This window comes from Henckelia pumila, chromosome 4, assembly GCF_033568475.1.
Source record: "Henckelia pumila isolate YLH828 chromosome 4, ASM3356847v2, whole genome shotgun sequence".
NCBI classification, from domain to species: Eukaryota; Viridiplantae; Streptophyta; class Magnoliopsida; order Lamiales; family Gesneriaceae; genus Henckelia; species Henckelia pumila.
Window position 1 is genome coordinate 201233653 of NC_133123.1, and position 23855 is coordinate 201257507.

Genomic DNA, 23855 nt, shown 5'->3' on the forward strand with positions numbered 1-23855 from the left:
CGTTGGAGGATATGCTACGTTCTTCTGTCATGGACTTTGGTTTATCTTGGCAGGATCAATTACCTTTGATCGAATTTTCCTACAACAACAGTTATCATCGTAGTATTGATATGGCACCTTTCGAGGCATTGTATGGTCGACGGTGTTGTACTCCGTTATTTTGGAATGAAGTAGGAGAACGACAAGTCGAGGGTCCTGAGTTGGTGCAGCAGATTGTAGACAAGGTAGATTTGATCAAGCAGAGAATCAAAACTGCTCAAGATAGACAAGTCAGTTATGCTAATATTCATCGCAGACCATTGCAGTTTGAGCTTGGTGAATATGTGTTCTTGCGAGTATCACCTTTCAGGAAGGTGATGAAATTCGGTGTGAAAGGGTCATTTTTATGAGACAGATCTCTTGTATGAGTTATCCATTAAAAAGTATTACAATTTATGCCAAAAGTAATACTTATTATTATAAATATGGGTAAGGTTGACCCGTCTCACGGATAAGACTATCTCACAGGAGTGTTACTCTTTATTGAAAGAGAGAAAAATCCTTAATTATAAGATTAATAGCCAAAAAGGAGAAAACAATCGGTAATCAAATGTGCAACAACATTCGCAAATCGGCGTATATGACTAAGAGCAGTTCCGTACCTATGATTTTTAGTGTCTGAGTCGAACTTCAAAATAATTTTTTCAATTTTTTAAAAATTATTATTTAAGAGAGTTTTTGAAAACTAAATATGCAAAATACTATAAACTTAGTTATAAGAAAAACATATGCTGTTAAAAAATTTTATAATGTCATTAAATAATAAACTAAAATATTATAAATAATCACTTAAATAATACTTTGCTATTTTATTAGCAAAAACATCAATTATTTGACAAAATACGAAACTCAAAAAAATGAATGCACCGGTTGAAAAAATTTCTTACACTATACCTAATCATGCCCACTAATAAAAAATATCACAAACATTCCTAAAAAAATCAAAAAAATTAGAAAATAAAAATAAAAATAACATATAATTAGTATATGAAATCCAAAAATCAATAATGAAAGAGAGTGGTGAAATTGAAACCCAAGAGTCAACTCCATTAATTATCATGCGATGTGACTCGAACCTCAGATTCAGACATAAAGATGACTTGATGAAGAGGACAAAGTTGCAATAATACTATTTTTTTTGACAAAATCATGAAATTTAAAAAATATTTTATGGCGCACATACACTAATAATAATTTATTAATTTTTTTGGGCCCTCTTTTGGACATGGGCCTGAGGTGGTAGACTCATTCGTCTCATGTCAGGTCCGGGCCTGAGTCTAATAGTGGGATTTCCCGGAGAAGCTAGTAGTAGTTGATATCTGTAGCAAGAGCAACGACATAACTGAGGTTTTCTTCTTCATACATGACTGCTTGCATAGTAAGAAAAGAATCCGAGGTGATATGATGAATCTGAAGATTATGTTCACTAGAAATCTTTAGCCCATCTTTAATAGCAAGTAGTTCAGCATATAGGACCGATGGGGGTTTCTCAATCTTTTTTACAAAAGCTAAAATCGATTGACCTTCGTGATTCCTGATGACACCTCCAATTGCATAGCTATTAATGCTCTCATTAAAAGCTGCATCAACATTTAGACATAGATTATCAAGGGGTGCACTGTGGAGTGAGCCAAGACTCCGGAGAGCACAAAGGGTCCCCATATGGAGCCGACGTCAAAACTATTCGAGCAGATTTATTAAATTCATAGTTAATATATTTGTGTATGAGCATTCCTCCATATTAAAATAAATAAATAAATAAATGATTTTTTTATACGTAGTGTTTTATCTACAAGTTCTGTTAGGTGGCAGCAATATAGGTGATCTCATTTTGAATACCAAAGCAGTAGGCTACTAGAATAGTGCAAAAAACAGTCTACTGGATTTGTTGAAGCTAATGACAAAAGAGAGGGTGATGCATACTGATTTGTTTTAGGAAGTTTGAAGGATGAAAACCTTATACGTCTCTCCTTCTTATGTTTTCAGAATGTATCACTAGAATATTTGATTGGTACACGACTTTGTACAAACCGACTTCAGCATGGCTTACCTTTGCCTACTGTGAATTACTTATGAGAAAAAACTATTTTCTCAGTTTTACAATCGGTTCACTTTTCTTAGTAAGATTTAAAAAAAAAAGATAGATAATAGACACAAATTGATCTTGAATATCTGATATATTTTTTTGAGCGTGCTAGAGTGACTTAAGTAGTTGAGGAGTAGAGAAACTTGAAAATTGATGAAAATTTTGATAGCAAGTGTTTCACTACTTTCCTTGACGATGTCAAAGAGCTTTATATAGTGTTTCTTCAACGTTAACAAAACAAATCTTTTAAAGCTTCATTTAATGCACCTGTACCAAAAGATAGACTACTTTTATCTTCTCATATCTTTCATTCTCAAAATAGAAATATGCAATAAATGTTATTGTACGGTTCATTTAATTAATGTGATGTCCTATATTTCAGAACTGCTATTAAATGAGATAATACTGAAATTATAGTACTCTGTTTATCTCAGAATAATGTCTACTGGTTTTTCTTTGGCTGAGATATCTACTGGTTTTATCTTAGAGTGAGATCTGTTTTTTCTTGTCTGTTGTTATCTTCTAGTGTTCTACTGATTTTGACTAGTCTAGGTCTACTGGCTGTAATCACCAAAATTTTAAACTACTTAACAACTTCCCTATTTTTGGTGATTCCAAACCTAGCAAAAAAAAAAAAAAAAAAAAAAATTGAAGAGATTTTTAGACAATAACTTAAATTATTAAACATGGAAATTTAAAGTAAAAGCAGAGCATTAAGTAGAGTATCTAATCTAGATAAAACAAGTTTGGGTTGATAGGAGAATTGGCCATTGGTATATCGATCGGTTCAGGTTCAGGATCCAATCTCCTGTCTTCTTCTTGAGTATGCCTTGCAACAACAGACTAAGACTACGGTGGCCTTATTTTTGTATTTTTTTTTGGCATCAGCATCCACAATAAATTGAAAACGATCAGCAATTTGAGCATAAATGCCATCAACTTTGTTATCTAGACTCTGAATAGACACATAATGCGCCTGAGTAGTGGCAGTGATTCCTTCTATCTGGGAGTTTATAGCACTGATGGAATCTGCGTAGTGGCCCGCTTCGGAATCACCTACTAATCAAACTTAAGCATACAATAAATATCTTAAAGCACAATAATCAATTAATAACCAGCGAAAACTCAAATGATTCATCAAACCAACCGACAGAATACATGTTGCGTATTTTATGATCGCAAGTGCACAATGTCAAGTTTTAATAAAAATTGAGTAGAGTATCTTTTCATATGGAGTATATATTTAAAATTATATAATTGCTTGTAATTAAAATAGACCAGACTTTATTTAGAAAATTCAGAAATCAGATATGTTCAACATAAATAAATTAACTTGAAAAACCAGCAAGCAACACACACAATAAAGAGATATCAAGGAGAGAAAAATATCTAGAAGTTTGATTTCACTTAGTTTTGATGATGACTACTTCTAACGAATTTATTTTCATTAATTCCACTTATTTAATAGCCAATAACACTTACTTATTTCTATTTTCCTTTCCCAAGTAAAAAATATAATTTATCAATTAAGTTTTGATTCCAATATCCCTATTAAAAATCTAAACTTAATTATATTGTCAAAAAGATGTTCTTATTTAAGCTTTGTTGATGTTATATGCCTCCCGAGCTATATAAACATTCAACAGTGTATTTTCCTATGATCCTATTCAAAATCTCTTCTCCCGAATGTCAGATTCCAAATAAATTTAACATTAAATCTATGACCAATAAATTGAAAGACATTAAAATCCAAAAAAACACAAGTAAACTTGAGGAATTCAATCACATAAATCAAAGAGTCATAGAAATCGTCTCAACTAAGCTATGTCATTCCTCTAGAATAAAAAGCTTAGTTCATAATGAAAAAAGACAAAAACAAAGACATGTTTATGAATCTAAAAATCAAACTTCAAAATTAGGAGAGAAAAGAGAAAGAACATCGAAGCCAAATCCGCGTCTCTGTCTCCAGATTCAGCGTTCTTCGTCTTCGCAATCGATTTTCCTTCAAACCCTTGCTTCTCTTGTGTCGTTCAGCTCTCAAATCTGGTTTGTGTTGTGTTGTGTGCGTTTGATTCCCACATTATGTAGGTTAGAATATGTCTTTTATAAGTCTCGACGCTTGAGAATTAAAGCCCAACACGTCCGGTTTTTTGAGTTGCAAAAAACTCTTTTTTTCACGTTTTTCCATAGGGATCGGCGCCTAGGTGCTGGTCAGGTCAAACCAACGGCACCTAGGCGCCTCATGGTGGCTCCTAGGTGCTACCTCCATGCACTAACCTCATCATTGAGGTGCCTAGGCGCCACTCTGCACATCCAAAATCATTTTCCGACGCTTTAGGTTCCTCTTCCGATGCTTAGGCTCTTTCTTTGTGCTCCCAAAATCATGTTTTAATTCTTATTTAACCTCATTTGTGTAGGAGAACGGCGATCAGATCAATCAGAATTGATACCCGGTGCAGCGGAAGTTTAAAATTTTATATGTAACGATTCCATAATGGGTATCAAAACTTTACGATTAAATTGTGTGTGTAAAAATTAAATAACAATTATAAATTTTTACCTTCAATCTCGAATCGAGATTATGGACACCAACAAATTACTCTGCTCTTGTTGTATATCCCAGGAACTGATGGACGAACTATTCTTCAATCAGGTCCACGAATAGAGATTTAATCCCTCTGATAGATTGCACTAGAAAATCTATCAGAAGTTTCTATGAAGAGAATTAACGAATTTGATCCGTTAAACCAGACTGTAAATTCAAAATTCACAGGCTGGATTTTTCCGAGCAGAGAGGGAGGGGGGCGGCCACTTAGAGAGAAAATCAGCTAGGGTTTTCGAAAATTGTGACCTCTGTTTTTTTTATAATTTCTGTACTGCAATAACTTATTTATAATGTGGGCTGCTAACAGCTTAGGGCCCATTAGTCATAAGTTCAAGCCTGACAAGCAAAGCCCGCATGTTCAGAAATTAATATAAAATTCATCGTGACTCAGATTGATAAACCAATTTCACCAATGTTCACAGAAACCATTTCTGCATCTTTTAGAGTCAAGATAAATTTTCTGAATCCGTATTCAGTGATTTCCAAAAATGCCCATCCCTATGTCATTTTAGGAAATCTTACTCCTCTACTCTTAAATAAGAAGTCCCACTTCTTTGTTCATTAAATTTAACTCTTTAAATTTAACTATCTCAACGGGGATTAAAAATCCATTACTCTATGTGACCCTCAATGGTTCAGGGATACAGCTAGCCGTGGGCTCACAACTCCTTGTGACTCGGAACAACAATTTCCGACTTGCCCATCGAATCATGGTAAGAGCGCCTAGCAACATCGCCCCATGATTCCCTAGGTATCACTGATAGTGCCTGCAAGAACCAATAGATTTTGGTTAGCATACAGTACGGTCCCTTCATCCATATATCCCGATCGAATCAACAACCATTGGTAAATCGAGAGTCGTTCGAGATTCGATAACTATGCAATGCATCTTGAAGATCAAATAGTGACATCGCATGTGCTACTAAGAAACCATTTCTTAAAACACATCATGTACTCTGGCCAGAGATTCGTCACACTAATATCTCCTCAGATTGCATAGGATATCCACACTCGCAAGTATGTGGTGAATCCTTGACAACAAAGCATCGACTCCTATATGTGTTGTAACTGTACCCAATCCCGACACCTGATGACCCCAATAGAGTCGGTAAACGAGTCAAAGTACAGTACTAGCATATAGAGTCTCAATGATGTTTCAAGTAGTAAGGACTAATGGTGTACAACCAAAACCGTGGACTTTATCCACTCGATAAGTGATAACCACTTGGAAAGTCCGGATAGGGTAGTTCGATCATTCATCGTATGAATATCCATTTGCATGCTTTGAACATCTCCATGTTCCATACCAATGAAACGTGGTACTCGGCATCGCAAATGCTAGTCTCAATCTCGAGCGATCCTTATCCTTATTAACGGACGGCTAAATCGACTAGGAACCGTTTAGAATATACAGTGACTATAAGATGTGTTTCATGATAGACATCCCCATGTACTACCACATCTTACATACACTATAGTATATTCAAGGTCTTTATCAAAACAACAATAGTATATCACAATATAACAATTTGAAGAAAGATAAAGTCAATTCCTTTATAAAAGTGTAAATTATATTAAACAAAAGATTGTTTATACAAAGAGTCATCAAAGCCCTTAGCCACAAGTTGGCTCACCGGGCACCCACTCTTTCAATCTCCCACTTGCCCTAAAGCCAACTAGTCATACTACGTAGACCCATTGCTTCGCGATGTTTGTCAAATAATGGTCCTGGCAAGGGCTTAGTAAGTGGATCAGCGATATTGTCTGCAGAGGCCACTCTCTCGACAGTGATGTCTCCTCTTTCCACAATCTCCCGGATGATGTGGTATTTCCTCAGTACGTGTTTGGATCTTTGATGAGACCTTGGTTCCTTTGCTTGAGCAACGGCACCCGTGTTGTCACAGTACACCGGGACTGGACCAACAACTTCAGGAATGACGCCCAACTCTTGGACGAAATTCCTCATCCAAACGGCCTCTTTAGCAGCAGCTGATGTTGCAATGTATTCTGCCTCAGTGGTGGAATCCGCTGTGGTGTCCTGCTTGGAACTCTTCCAAGAGACAGCACCGCCATTGAGCATGAACACAAATCCAGAGGTTGACTTCGAGTCATCCACGTCACTTTGGAAGCTAGAGTCGGTATAGCCTTCCAATTTTAGTTCTCTTCCTCAATATAACATGAACATATTCTTAGTCCTTCGTAAGTACTTAAGAATGTCCTTCACGACTTTCCAATGCATTTGACCGGGATTAGCTTGATATCTGCTCGTGACACTCAGAGCAAATGCTACATCCAGTCTGGTAGATATCATCCCATACATGATACTACCTATGGCTGACACATATGGTACATGTGTCATTTTCTCTATCTCTTCATCAGTCTTGGGACACATAGACTTGGATAGAGAAACTCCATGACACATGGGTAGATGTCCTCTCTTGGACCCATCCATTGAAAACCTTTTCAATATGGTGTCGATGTAGGTTGCTTGAGTGAGTCCTATCATTCTCTTAGATCTATCTCTATAGATCTGTATCCCTAGAATATAGGATGCCTTACCCAAATCCTTCATCGAGAATCTACCTGATAACCATATCTTTGTTGACTGCAACATCCCTACGTCATTCCCAATGAGTAGGATGTCATCAACATAAAGTACTAAGAATGTCACAACATCCTTAACTAATTTCTTGTACACGCATGGTTCCTCCGGGTTCTTGATGAAACCAAAATCCTTTATTGTTTCATCAAATTTTTGGTTCCAACTTCTTGATGCTTGTTTTAGACCATAGATTGATCTCTGAAGCTTGCATACCTTATGCTCGCTTCCCATGGATGTGTATCCCTCAGGCTGCGTCATATAGATCTCTTCCTTAATGTTTCCATTAAGAAATGCAGTCTTCACATCCATTTGTCATATCTCATAGTCATACCAAGCAGCTATGGCAATAAGGATTCTTATGGACTTGAACATTGCAACTGGTGAACAGGTTTCATCATAGTCAACTCCTTGTCTTTGAGTATAACCTTTCGCCACCAATCGTGCCTTGTAGGTCAATACCTTACCATCATGCCCAAGCTTTCTCTTGTAGATCCATTTACACCCTATTGGAACAATTCCATCGGGAGGATCTACTAAAGACCAAACTTGGTTTGCATGCATCGAATCTATTTCCGACTGCATAGCTTCAAGCCATAAATTTGAATCCGCATCAGAAATTGCTTCCTTGAAGTTTCTTGGATCACATCCAACGTCGGGTTCATCTTGATCCCCTTCAAGAAGAAGACCATATCGAATAGGAGGTCTAGAAGTCCTCTCGGATCTTCTAGGTATAGGCGTGTCCATCAATGGTTCCTGAGGTGTAGGATCATTATTTTGTATTTCGGGTTCTTCTCGAATTTCTTCGAGTTCCATCATCTCGCCTTTCTTATCCAATAAGAACTCCTTCTCCAAGAAGGTGGCATTCCTTGAAACAAACACCTTTGTTTCAGCAGGATGATAGAAATAATATCCGATTGAATTCTTCGGATACCCTACAAAATAACATAAGGTGGATCGACTATCCAACTTATCTCTCACTGTCTGCTTCACGTAAGCAGGACATCCCCAAATCCTCAAGTACGAATACTTAGGAGCTTTGCCATTCCATAACTCGTATGGTGTTTTTTCCACTGCTTTGGTGTGGACGTTGTTCAACAATAATACCGCCGTTTCAAGCGCATAGCCCCAAAACGAAGGTGGAAGCTCAGTGAAGCTCATCATGGATCGAACCATGTCCAACAAAGTTCGATTACGACGCTCTGATACACCATTTAGCTGAGGTGTCATAGGAGGAGTCCACTGAGAGAGAATCTCATTCTCTTTCAGATAGTCCAAAAACTCGGTACTTAAGTATTCTCCACCTCGATCCGATCGAAGTGCTTTAATACTTTTACCTAGCTTGTTTTCTACTTCAGCCTTGAATTCTTTGAACTTTTCAAATGCTTCAGACTTATATTTCATTAAAGATAAATACCCATACCTAGAATAATCATCAGTAAAGGTAATGAAGTAGGTGTGGCCATATTGAGTACCAATTCTAAATGGACCACAAACGTCTGTATGGATCAAATCCAACAGATTTTGACTACGCTCAGGTTTCCCCTTAAAAGGAGATTTAGTAATTTTTCCTTTCAGGCAGGACTCACAAGTAGGTAGAGAGTTAATATCAGACATATCAAACATGCCCTCTCCCACTAGCTTGTTCATCCTCCTTGAGGAAATATGACCTAGCCTAGCATGCCAAAGGTTTGCCGGGTTTTGACTATCGATTTTCCTTTTGTTTGTTGTTACCAGTTTATCAACATAATTTATTGGAACGTCTTTTAATTTTAAGTTATATAGATCGTTTTCAAGTTGTCCATTTCCAATTAAACATTCATTCTTGTAAATATTGCAAATCCCATTCACAAAATTGCAAGAAAAACCATCTCTATCAAGCATAGAAACAGAAATAATGTTTTTAATCAAATCTGGAACAAATAAAACATCTCTCAAAAGTAACTTAAAATCGTTCTGCAAATTTAAATAAACGTCTCCTACAGCTTTAGCTTCAACTCTAGAACCATTTCCGAGCCTCAGCTGGGTCTCACCCATTCTAAGCTTGCGACTTCTTGTCATCACCTGCAAATCATTGCAAATGTGAGATCCACATCCGGTATCCAATACCCAAGAAGTAGTATTAAGTGAAACATTTATTTCAATATAGAACATACCCTTCGCAGTTCGCAACTGCTCTAGATATTCCATGCAGTTACGTTTCCAATGACCGGGTTTCTTGCAGTAATGGCAAACATCCTTGGATTTTTCCATGTTTGAAGCTTTTGTCTTGTACTTCTTCTCGGGTTCGGTTTTCTTGGGTGGGGCAGAACGTTTCTTACCCTTTGTACTTGGCCCCTTCTTAGCAGAAGAAGAGGAGCCAACCAAGAAAGCCGGTTTATCCTTCTTTAAAGTGGCTTCATATGTTACAAGCATATTGACCATCTCTTCAAGGGAGGCCTCTATCTTGTTCATATTGAAATTCACCACAAATCCGTCAAACGAAGAAGGAAGAGATAGAAGTAATAAGTCCACGTTGAGTTCATGCTCCAACACCAAATCAAGCGTTACCAACTTCTGTATGAGCCAAATCACTCGTACCTCATGATCACGGACCGAAGTCCCTTCACGCATGCGACACGTCATTAGCTCTTTTACAGTAGCGAACCTTTCAGCTCTCGATTGAGCCTCAAAAAGTTCCTTGAGTTGTACGTGAATGTCAGCAGCATTCACGGTGTCCTCAAATCGCCTCTGGAGTTCATCAGACATCGAGGCTTGCATATAGCATTTGGCATTGATATCATGGTCCCACCATGTATCAAGTTTGGCCAACTCTTCTGGACTTACATCAGCTGGTGCTTCCTTCGGAGGAGATTTTTTTAACACGTAGAGCATCTTCTCCGAGGTCAAGACAATCTTCAACTTACGGAACCATTCCGTATAGTTTGCGCCAGTCAGTTTATTTTGTTCGAGGATAGAGAATAGTGGATTACGCGAATTCATCTTTATGAAATACTGAAAAGAAACAGACAATAATCAGTGATTGTTTAATTAATTTACTAAGACATAAAATAGGCGAAATTTATTTTATGAATCTCACTCCCACTATTTTAACGATTTCACTACCCTCTAGTGAAAACGGGAAACTGTTTTCCTTAGTGAGAACATGGAGTCCAATTAACAAACTATGGTCCCGAATAATATCAGCCAACCATAATTTTCAAAAGGTAGAGCCCAATTGCTTCCAAAGCAACCTCCACGTTTTTACCTCATGTCCAATAAGGGCCCAATAATATGACGCCGTTTATTGTGACATGTCAAGATGACCCATCAATATTAAGTTGTGATGGACGGTCGCCATGTGGATCCCCCAATAATATGAGCCGATCCCATGGGAGTTCCACCCAACTTACAACATGTGTCGATCCAATGTACAGCTTTCCGACGAACGGGCCCCCCCAATAATATGAGCCGGACCGTATCCGCGGGTAGCATCTCATACATTGATCGTTGATGGAAGGTAGGAACATTTAAACAATATTTAAATTTCCTTTATTTATCTTGATATCAATTTTAAATCATATTTAAAATGAGGGATTTTAATTTTGAAAATTTGTCTCATCATTTTAAAATTTGTATGCTTGCCGGATTCATACAATTTTGTCTAAAACATGCATACAACGATAATATCATATATTATATAGGATGATCGATTCCATTTCTAATCGACCCGTGGTTGCCAATCACGAGTCTTAGTCCAATCCTAGGTAATATGCAGGTATGCAATGCAATCCTATTACATTGAGCTTCCAATTTACATTTCTTCAGTCTTTATTGTCTGCTGGGCCCACCTCCGTCTTTAAATCTTCATCTCCCACTAAGTCTAATGTATTTACAATAAATAACCATGCCAAGTAGGGGATACATTTCAAGGGGTGGGAACGGGCCATAAACCAGGCCCACTTTTATTACATATGACAATTCATATTGGGTCATAAACCAGGCCCATTAATAAATCCAACAACAATAAAAACAAATGTAAATTCCTAACATACACCTACAAAATTGGTCATGGCAATCGATCATCCTTATCCAATAATATTTAATTCAAAATTAATTTATTGGATAACATGCAATGACAATTAAATTTAAAAGGATAAAATCATATTCCATATATAAAATCTCATTTTACATACAAAATTATATTTTATCTTTTTATCAAATAAAATCATATTTTACATATTAAATCCAATTTTATACATAAAATCATATTTTACTCAATATTTCCATAAGATCATATCTTATCATCAATCATACCAAAAATAATTAATTTCATAAAATCTGATTTAACGGATAAAATCTATAAATTTTCCAAAAATTTAAATTTATCCAAAAATCAATTTTAAAATTTTCGGACTCGAACAATTCGATCCGACGCCTCGTGGACCAATCAAAAAAAATTTTCGATCGGACCAAAATTAGAATTTTAACATATTAAAATTTTAATTTAAAAAATAAAAATTAATTTTCGCGGGCCGCCCGGGACACTTCCGGGCTGCCCGCGCCCCAAAGGGGCTCGGGCTGGGCAGCGATCACGTCGCCGCCCATGGGCAGCGCCGTGCGCCGCCCTGCGCAGCGCCGTGCGCTGCGCTGGGCAGCGATCCAATCGCTGCCCGTGTTTTTTGCCCGAAAAATTTTATTTTTTTTTTAAAAAAATTATTTTGTTTCAAAAATCGAGGCTTAAAAATTTTTGTACAATCGATTAATTTAATCGCTTGATCTGAGCAACCTGGCTCTGATACCACTGTAGGAGAACGGCGATCAGATCAATCAGAATTGATACCCGGTGCAGCGGAAGTTTAAAATTTTATATGGAACGATTCCATAATGGGTATCAAAACTTTACGATTAAATTGTGTGTGTAAAAATTAAATAACAATTATAAATTTTTACCTTCAATCTCGAATCGAGATTATGGACACCAACAGATTACTCTGCTCTTGTTGTATATCCCAGGAACTGATGGACGAACTGTTCTTCAATCAGGTCCACGAACAGAGATTTAATCCCTCTGATAGATTGCACTAGAAAATCTATCAGAAGTTTCTACGAAGAGAATTAACGAATTTGATCCGTTAAACCAGACTGTAAATTCAAAATTCACAGGCTGGATTTTCCCGAGCAGAGAGGGAGGGGGGCGGCCACTTAGAGAGAAAATCAACTAGGGTTTTCGAAAATTGTGACCTCTATTTTTTTTATAATTTCTGTACTGCAATAACTTATTTATAATGTGGGCTGCTAACAGCTTAGGGCCCATTAGTCATAAGTTCAAGCCTGACAAGCAAAGCCCGCATGTTCAGAAATTAATATAAAATTCATCGTGACTCAGATTGATAAACCAATTTCACCAATGTTCACAGAAACCATTTCTGCATCTTTTAGAGTCAAGATAAATTTTCTGAATCCGTATTTAGTGATTTCCAAAAATGCCCATCCCTATGTCATTTTAGGAAATCTTACTCCTCTACTCTTAAATAAGAAGTCCCACTTCTTTGTTCATTAAATTTAACTCTTTAAATTTAACTATCTCAACGGGGATTAAAAATCCATTACTCTGTGTGACCCTCAATGGTTCAGGGATACAGCTAGCCGTGGGCTCACAACTCCTTGTGACTCGGAACAACAATTTTCGACTTGCATGCCCATCGAATCATGGTAAGAGCGCCTAGCAACATCGCCCCATGATTCCCTAGGTATCACTGATAGTGCCTGCAAGAACCAATAGATTTTGGTTAGCGTACAGTACGGTCCCTTCATCCATATATCCCGATCGAATCAACAACCATTGGTAAATCAAGAGTCGTTCGAGATTCGATAACTATGCAATGCATCTTGAAGATCAAATAGTGACATCGCATGTGCTACTAAGAAACCATTTCTTAAAACACATCATGTACTCTGGCCAGAGATTCGTCACACTAATATCTCCTCAGATTGCATAGGATATCCACACTCGCAAGTATGTGGTGAATCCTTGACAACAAAGCATCGACTCCTATATGTGTTATAACTGTACCCAATCCCGACACCTGATGACCCCAATAGAGTCGGTAAACGAGTCAAAGTACAGTACTAGCATATAGAGTCTCAATGATGTTTCAAGTAGTAAGGACTAATGATGTACAACCTAAACCGCGGACTTTATCCACTCGATAAGTGATAACCACTTGGAAAGTCCGGATAGGGTAGTTCGATCATTCATCGTATGAATATCCATTTGCATGCTTTGAACATCTCCATGTTCCATACCAATGAAACGTGGTACTCGGCATCGCAAATGCTAGTCTCAATCTCGAGCGATCCTTATCCTTATTAACGGACGACTCAATCGACTAGGAACCGTTTAGAATATACAGTGACTATAAGATGTGTTTCATGATAGACATCCCCATGTACTACCACATCTTACATACACTATAGTATATTCAACGTCTTTATCAAAACAACAATAGTATATCACAATATAACAATTTGAAGAAAGATAAAGTCATTGCCTTTATAAAAGTGTAAATTATATTAAACAAAAGATTGTTTATACAAAGAGTCATCAAAGCCCTTAGCCACAAGTTGGCTCACCGGGCACCCACTCTTTCAATTTGTACCCTCAACACATCTATTTTCATGCATTTTACGTATCTTGTCTAATTTCTGCATATCACAAAAATAACAACGAAATAAGCATAATACCTCTCGATTCATAACAAAAGTCAAGCTAAATCATTTAAAAATTAAGTGCATAAATTGCATGCAGCATAATAAGCTTGACATAATATATGCACATAAGCCATGCCACATAAACATGCAAATATAGAACATGCAAATATAGAACATGCATACTGAACCAGGATATCTCGGATAGTATGTCCGTACCTCAAAACAAGCAACTTAGCAACACTTTATCTCTAGTCCAAGACTATAAGCATATAATCACCATATAAATTAATGCCTACTAAAAGCCTTAACTAGAATAATAGCTACTCACAGAAGCTAATCAGAGTCTAGACTTGTAGTAACCCAGATTCCATTTTATGATAATAATATGTTAAACATAATTAAGGGTTATTAATTAAACAAACCAGAGCACAAGTCAAGATCAAAAACACATGGTATGAGAATGAGCTAGGGTTGATGGATTTGACCATGGGCTCGGGTCGGTCATGAGTGGCTCGGGTCAGACATGGTTGGCATCAAGAGCTTGGCCATGTGTGTGACTTTGACTAGGGCTCGGGCATTGAGCTAGAGCTCGGGCATGGAGCTTGGATTGAGCTCGGGTCTTCCTTTGGGGGCTCAGGTCGGTCATGATGGGAACCAATGGAGGGTTCGGCCATGAGGGGTTCAGCCAAGGAAGGACATGGCTCGGGTCGGGACTTGGGTGCTCAAGAAAATGGAGGGTTTGGACTTAAGATCTCGGCCAAGAGAATTTGTAGCTCGGGTCGGGTCTAGGAGTTTAATAAAGTGTTGTGCAAGGCCAAGGTAGTGTTCGGTCATGGGAAGAGCACATTGTGTTCAGGTCGGGAATGAACACTTGTCAACAAAAACAAGCCTGAACCCTCAAGGACAGGCAGGCAGGTGTGTGGACGCTTGCATGTGTGACTGCTGGCGCCTAAGCATGAGCTGTCAAAAATGATAGTGAATCAGCTCAAGCCTTTGATACGTGGCGTGCATACATGAGCTTGGACGTCTCGACATCGACTCGAGAATACCGAACACCCTAGTTTATTTTGTCTATAAATAGGGGCTGATGGTTCAGGTATTTTCACACACTTCCATCTCACTTCATATCTCTGCCCGGAAAAGAGTAGCTCGGGAAGAGTAGCTCGGGAGTTCGGGAAAGAGTAGCTCGGGAGCTCGGGAAGGAATAGTTCGGGGTCGGACCAAGAAACCAGGTCGGGTCGGGCTTAAGACCAGGTCGGGTCGGGAGTTGACCTAGGACAGCTAGGAGTTGTCTTTTTCCAGCTTAATTCAGACTTCGGTGTTAGGTACATACACATTGACTGAGATTGCCAGCGAGTATACATGTTTATATGTTGCATTTATTTGGCATTATTATGTGACATGATGTATGTTTTACCGCTTTCTATACTCATATATCATGTGCACATACACGTTGAGCCTATACCTTGTTATACCTGATTATAGAGCCGCTCAGCTCTATACTCGATAGTCTGTCACTGAGAGTACCGCGACGGCGGGGGCATTTATGTCTGTCTACTCTGGTGTACTAGACGAGTGTGGTTGCACCCAGAGGTTGATCCGTGCGGTAGCAGCACTCATGTGGCGCCGGTACTGAGCATGACTTTTCAGATGACCCTTCGTCTGCCATCATGTTGCATGCATTATATACATATGTTTACTCATGTCTATGTACTGGGCGTTAGCGCTCACGTCCTAGTTGTTATCTTGGACACCCTATTTCACGGGGCAGGTCGCAGGATGGACGGAGCTGGTGGTTCAAGGCAGAACTAGGGAGCTGGAGCCTTGGACACCCTAGTTGTTATCTTGGACACCCTATTCACGTCCTAGTTGTTCTTTATCTTTTTCTACTATAGGTGTTTCTCAGTTGATCAATGATTGTTGCACTTCTGGTTTAGAGTTTGAAACAGATAGGGAGACTATCAGAGTGTTTGCTATTCAAGCCGAACCGGAGTTGTTTGTTTCAATCAGAGAAGCACAGAAGTCTGAGCCGAGCATTCAGGTTTCAGTAGAGAAAGTCAGATCTGGGAATCAGTCTGAATTCCAGGTTAGAGATGATGTACTGTATGTGAATAACCGTATTGTTGTGCCTGATATTTCGGAGTTGAGGCAGCGTATTCTTCGAGAGGCTCATTGCAGTCGGTTTAGTATTCATCCTGGAGGTCATAAGATGTACAACGATCTGAAGATTCAGTTTTGGTGGAAGGGAATGAAGAGCGACGTAGCGAGGTTTGTATCTCGGTGTTTGAATTGTCAACAGGTGAAAGCAGAACGGAAGCGACCAGGAGGTCTGTTGCACAGTCTATCTGTTCCTGAATGGAAGTGGGATCACATTTCCATGGATTTCGTCACGAAGCTACCACGATCCGTTCGAGGATGCGATGCCATTTGGGTAGTGATCGACCGATTGACGAAGTCTGCGTGTTTTATTCCGTATAGGATGACGTATCGTCATGATCAGATGGCTGAGTTGTATGTTAGCAATGTTGTGAGATTGCATGGTGTGCCGAAGTCGATCGTTTCAGACAGAGATCCTAGATTCACTTCTCACTTCTGGCACAATCTTCAGGGGGCACTTGGTACTCGATTGCATCTGAGTACAACTTATCATCCTCAGACCGATGGACAGTCAGAGCGGACTATCCAGACGTTAGAGGATATGCTGCGAGCGGTAGTGCTAGACTTTGGCACTAGTTGGCAGGATTCTTTGCCTCTTGTCGAGTTTTCTTACAACAACAACTTCCAAGCGAGTATCGGTATGGCGCCTTTTGAGGCTTTGTATGGTAAGAAGTGCCGATCTCCGTTGTTTTGGGATGAATTGTCCGAGTCACCAGATTTGGGACCGGAGATGCTTAGAGATATGGCAGAGCAGGTTAAGATCATTCAGACCAGAATGAAGTCAGCTCAAGATAGACAGGCGAAGTATGTGAATGTCAGGCGTAGACCTCTGAGTTTTGATCAGGGAGACCGAGTCTTTCTGAAGATTTCACCTTTCAGAGGCACTGTTAGATTTGGAAAGAGAGGAAAGTTATCTCCGAGATTCATCGGTCCGTACGAGATTCTCGAGAAGATAGGCGATCTTGCCTACAGACTTGCACTTCCTCCGTCTTTATCTGGTATTCACGACGTTTTTCACGTCTCTATGCTGCGAAAGTATCAACCAGATATTTCTCATATCCTTCAGCCTGACGAAGCCGAGTTAGACGAGACTCTGAGCTACTTTGAGCGACCGATTCAGATCCTTGATCGGAAGGAGAAACAACTCAGGACCAAGTCGATTACGTTGGTGAAAGTGCAGTGGAGCCGTCATGGCATCGAGGAAGCGACTTGGGAGACAGAGTCTGACATGAGACAGCGATTTTCGGAGTTATTCGGATGACGTGAGTTCTTCTTACTGTCTTTAGTTCTTTATTCTATCTTATGAGTTGTGGTTCTCATTGATTTCGAGGACGAAATCTCTTCTTAGTGGGGGAGAATTGTAACGCCCTGTTTTTATCTTAAATGAGTTTATTTGAGTTGATCCGAGATTACAGAGTTCCCGAGCCGGTTTGATTTTGATCAGGGTCCTTTTTGCAAAAATTGGATTTTTCAGGGAATAAAACGCAAATTTTGATTTTTATATATTATCTACGCATGGATTTTAATTTGGAGAAGCCTCCATCTTCCTCTCCAACCGTGAGCCTCCATTAGAGCCGCCCCTTTGGAGTTTTGAGCTTCCAGATTTCCTCCCGAGCTCGATCCGGCCGTTAGAAATTATTTCTGAAGGCAGATTAGTGATCACTGCAGTGAGAGCTCCGTTATACCGTAAGTATTTCTCCGATCAGATATGTTTTGTTTTTCGAAGGTTGTTAGAATCGATCTAGATTCTAGTATGTTGTTCTTGGCGGAGTTCTGATCGTTTATTATCTGTCGGTTTTGAATTAGAACGTTCGGAATTGTTATGATTTTTGGAAGCTATTTTCGAAAATCATGATTTTGAGATTTGTTGGGTTTGTCTTGTTGTTGTTGTATTAGCATTGAATTGAGTTGATATCGCTATTGAACTGTTATCTGCGTTTTCGGTTTGTTCAGTTTATAGGCGTTATGCCGTCGGTTTGAGTTTTGGGGATTTCGAACCGTTATTGAGTTGTTGAACTTGGCTTGTAAGTCAATCATGGTAATTGATCTTTGATTTGTATCTGAACAGATTCGTTTGGAGTTTGTCAAGCCCGTGTTAGCAGCATTGTTCGTCAAGAGTTGGACGAAGATCGGTAAATAGATTTCCTTGAACCGTTGTTTGTTTTTTAGGTTGTATAGTTATTGATACAATATTTTGTTGTAGCTTGTCCGGAGTTGGATCTACGACATTGAAAGGTAAAAGCAGACATCGATAGCGAGATAGCATACTCGGGACAGTTGGTTCTCGAGTTTCCCTTAAAAGCACATACTTGGATCTACACTCGTTCTAGCATGAGGAACTTGTGTTCTGTTGTTTTGATTGAGCTTTTGTTATATGGCTATGTTTTATGTTTCTGTTATGCATTCATCTTGAGCCAATCTTGTTTTCAGCGGGCAGAACCGCCCTTTTTGTTTAGACGTTTGGGAACTATGATTGAGTGGCCTAGGTCGTAGTCGTTTCGCCTAGTGCTAGCATACTCATTATAGTTGCTCAAAGTCTAGAGGAGTGGGATACGTAGCACCACCTCGATTGGGAGAGTCGGTGAGTGGTTAAGTGATCTCATCCTCGGGATCCCAAAAGCACAGCAGAAATCCTTCGTTTATCAGATTTGATATCCCGGTTTAAAGACATGCATTTCATTACGTTGTTATTGATTTCGTTGTTGTTTTGAAAGCATGTTTGTTGTTGTATTACTTGTATGTTGCTTTTACTGGGATTATCATTCTCACCGGTTATCCGGCTGTTGCTTTGTTTTGTATGTGTACTTGGCAACAGGTGGGGCAGGATCAAGTCAGAAGAGGCATGGTTAGCTTTGAGGGAATGATGTAGAAGTGAGACTCGGTTTAGAAGTCTTGTTAGCGTGACAATCTAGCTTATGTTTTGAAGCATGTTAAGAACTTGAACTTGGATTGGAAGTGGTCTTGCTTGTGGTTAGAACTCTTGTATTCTGTATTTGGCTTGTAATATCTAGCATCGATGCGTGTTCTTCACTTTTATGTATTTAAATGCTACGTTGTTGGATATATATTAGTTGGATCATGTTAGAGTTCTTTTGGTTATGTTATTGCACTTTTGGAGGCTTGTTTTGAGCCAATTCAGCAGGCCATGCGTGCCCGCGCCTCGGGTGGCGTGCCCACGCGTCCCGCACTTTGTTTCGGAAGTTTTGGGCAGAGCTTCAGGCACGCCCGCGCGAGGGCTTGGGCAGGATGCCATGCACGGCCGTGCCTCAAACTGCGCGCCCGCGCGTCCCCTTTTAAAAAAAAATGCTCTTGGATTTTAATTGCTTACTTATTGAATTACTCCTTTAATTGTTGTTTAGAACCGAGGTCTCACACCAGCTCTTGCAGTCAATAGGATTCTCTGTACCCAGTAACAAAGGAGGGTTGAACGACTGAAACCTCTTCAGCAAGGTTTCCATAGGCGTCGCTGTGGCATCCAACTAATCGACTTCTGTACTAGCTTGCTCATTTGGAGGAGTAACTGGCGGTGGGTTCCTGTTAATAACTCGTCGAGGACCCATCTGATAATCAAAGGTTAGGACACAAGATATCTCAATCGTTGCAATTTGGTGTCCTTACAACCTCTCAGAATTCGGATACCGGTCGATAACCAAAAACAATTATATCTCAAGTAGATAATGCTTTATAAATTTAAATCACATAATCATGTAACTCAAATAATTCTCAAACAATAAAGCATGATCGCATGGTATTTAAATAAATCAATTTAAATAACTCAATCACATGCGAGAATTCAATTCATGCGGACTCGATCTACCCCGCTCGCTTCTAAATTCAGTCCAAGAATCTTATTGCTCTGATACCACTTATTGTGAGACCTCGATTCTAATCATATAACCTCGGGAAGAATAATAAATAATCATACAAGATCTAAGAATAAAAGCAAAGGAATTTTTTTTTAAAAGGGCTGCGCTCGATCGCATGAACTCGTGCGATCGAGCGCACTATCCTACGAACTCGTGGGATCGAGCGCACCATAGTATCATTTCCACGGCCTCAACAATAATAAGGGCCGCGCTCGATCCTACAAACTCGTGCGATCGAGCGCGCCGCCTGCCCAGAAAAAAACATCAAAAACAGGGCAGACTTGCTACATTCAAACCCCATTCAAATATTCAATCTAAAACATGCATCAACACATCCAACATGCATATTACATTACAAGGTAGTTCTAGAGTTATACAATCTCAAACTAATAGAACATGCTTCAGTCTAGCTTATTCAATACAATACAATACAATACAAGTTCGAATACAATCTAAATTCGATTACATATTCGACTTCTATGACAACAAGGCCTCACTCTATCAACTCGACCACCTAGCCATGCGATCTCTGACTCGGTCCTGCCCCACCTGTTGCCAAGCACACATACAAAGACAAGACAACAACCGGATAATCCGGTGAGAATAATATTCCCAGTAAAAGATACTAACATGCAATATCAGATAAGCATCTCAAAAAGAAAAACATCAACTTCCAGAAATTCAATTATCAACCATGCAATTCCAAGAGAAATCAAAATGAAATGCATGTCTTAAAATCCGGGATTATCAAGTCTGGATAATAAAAAGAGTTGCTGCTTTTGCTTTTTGGGATCCCGAGGACGAGATCACGTAAACAACTCACCGACTCTCCCGATCGAGGTAGTGCTACGTATCTCCATCTTCTAGACTTTGGTGCGACTATAAGGAGTATGCTAGCACTAGGCGAACCTCTATGCCTAGGCCACTCGCTTAAAAGCCCCCAAAACGTCTAAAATAAAAGGGTTGTCCTACCCGCTGAAATCAAGGATTTTGGCTCAAGATGAATGCAATGCAAATCATAATTCATTCAATAAATTCAAGTAATTCAATTAACATGCAAGTATGTGATTTCTTCGGAACACTCGAATCAAGTTGGATTCGAGTCACTCGTTCCATTCCAGTTTAAGTCATCTTATACCTCTTCTCAAACGTCGATGCTTCAACCTGGAAATAACAACAATAATATACTCATTCAAGATTCAATCAACTTCCTAGTCGATAATAAGAACATTGATACTATACCGGCTTCGATCTTCAACTGCACAAAGCTGCAATCTCGCAACTCCACTGGCTTCAAATCAATCTATCAAAAGAAGCCATCAAGATCAATATCGGCATTCAATCTCTCAATCAAACATCAATCAATCAAAACAGCGAAACGATATCCAAACTTCAAACTGACGGCATAACGAATATATTCTGATAAACCGGAAACGCAGACATCATAATATCAATCCAAAAAACTCATATCAATCATCATTCAAACATTCAAACTCAATCCAACACATCTCCAAACTTACATTTTCAAATAATCTTCCAAAAATCATAATAAATCCGAACGACGCTCTATTTCAAAATCGACAGAGAATACACAATCAGAACTCTTTCAAGATCAACATACTCAAAACTCAATCGATTCTAACGACATCCGAAAATAGAAGTCTAGCTGATCGAAGAAAAACTTACTATAGAATGAAGCTGTCGCAGCCGTGATCGCTAATCTGTTTCAGAAATAATTTCTAACGGACGGATCGACAAAACCGGAGAATTCCAAAGCTTGAAACTCACGTTTGGAGTTCTTCAATGGAGGGGAGGCGATGGAGGAGGAGAATGGGGGAGGAAGAAGAGTCAAAGCTCTCTTAAATATCTAACAAATCCCATTTTTGCACTTTAGTCCCTAAAATTTCCGAAATTTGCAAAATAGTCCCTGATCAAAATAAAGTCGGCTTTTGAACTCTGAAATCTCCGATTATCTCAAATAAAGTTAATTAAGATAAATTCGGGGCGTTACATTTTGTATAAATGATACTAATCTCATTTTCATTTCGACATTATCACGTTTCTTGTCCATTATAGTTGATTTATTAATGAACATAATAAAAAAATAGATTTCATACAAACTTTAATGAAAATCGTAAGATACAATATGATACACTTTGGTTTTGAGCAGCAAATTTAATACTCTTGAACATGGAGTTTGTCATCTTAATTTTTAGAATGACTTGCTCATATTATTTCATCCAGTACATGTGTACTTAGTCTAATATAGTTGTGCTCCTAAATATTGAAGCACATTCAACTCCCAGCTACTTTTGGAATCCAACATTATCCTTAACTTTTTGCTTTAGTCAGTATCTAATACTTTGACCCACAGATCCTTCCCTTGAATAGTTATTTTGGTGGAGAAAATATATAGATTTGACGTAGCAATTTTGGTAGTAGGTGTGGAGTGATAAATACATGTTACACTCCTTATTTAACCCCTCATAATTGAATCTATTCACCCTTGTCCTCACTTGTAAATACAACCAAGTTTCATCGAATCCAACATGTTTGTATCTTTGGATGTGTCGTCCGAAGAGTCTGTGAATAACAACTATGGTGGTGTGTTCTCAAATGCTATCGAGATTACATCAACTGATGATGAATAGAAATTCGACATCATACTAATTTCATGAGACGGTAAGAAAGATGTGAAAAAGCAGACAACTGTTGCATTACAATCTCCCACCGTTATGACTCCGACGTCGGAAAACTTCAATGAAAGTGTTGCACCTCTTAAGGTAACTAGATTCATCCTAGATAATAAAGATGCATATTCGATGCCACCACATCGCAAGGGAAAGAAGCCTAAGTTGTAAAATGCTACGGTGTCCAATACAGACATTGTGGGTGACACAAACCATGGTAAAAGTGACCACCTTGTGAATGAAGTGAAGGATGGGGAATCGAATGAAAAGAAGAGCAGGACATCATCCAACCGTGCCTCAAAGTCCAAAAAAGTATAAAAGTTGTAGCCATGGTTGTAGTTAACTAGTTTTGGAAGGCTCCTTTTGTTGCTTATGACCATTTTGTCTCGGGTACATGTAATTGTATCTTAGTTTAGTTGTTCATATAGGCACCAATGGTCTTGTTTTGGATCTTTGTACATACTCAGCCAAATTAAATGCTAGAGGTTCCAAAACTTTAATTAATGAATGTTTCTATGTAGTTTATTGCGAATAATTTCAAACAAAGTCAGTAAATAAAGTTCAATACCATCAGATTTCCAAAACCAAATATAGATACAAACTCATGCTTTCACATTTCATTAAAATATTATGATCCACATACAAAATATTCCATAGGTTCCTGAACAAAGTTTACAAAACGAAAAAGACAAACAACTACGTCAACCATTCAAAATACAAATTACTTAAACAAATGATACTCTCTTTATTTGACCCTCCCACATTATCAAAACACAAAATAAGTTCTTTTTAGTTCAAAACCTTGGTCCATTGGAATGTATGACATGGAGCTTACCATACGTTGTCCCTGACTTCATCCTTCATTGAGGAGCCTTCTAACCAATTTCAGTCGGTCATCGTGCGGAGCCTTAAACAACAAGTTCTGCTGCTTAGGATTGTCTGCTAACAATGCAGCTGCAAGAACAACTTCATCTGCACTGAGTTCTGGGATAGCTTCTAACACATCAAATACATTCTTTGTTGTGTTCACTGAATCATACTCAACACCAATTCGCTTTACAAATTCAGTCATAGTAGATCTTGACATCTCAGTAAAATTGTTAATGGCCTCGATGAATAG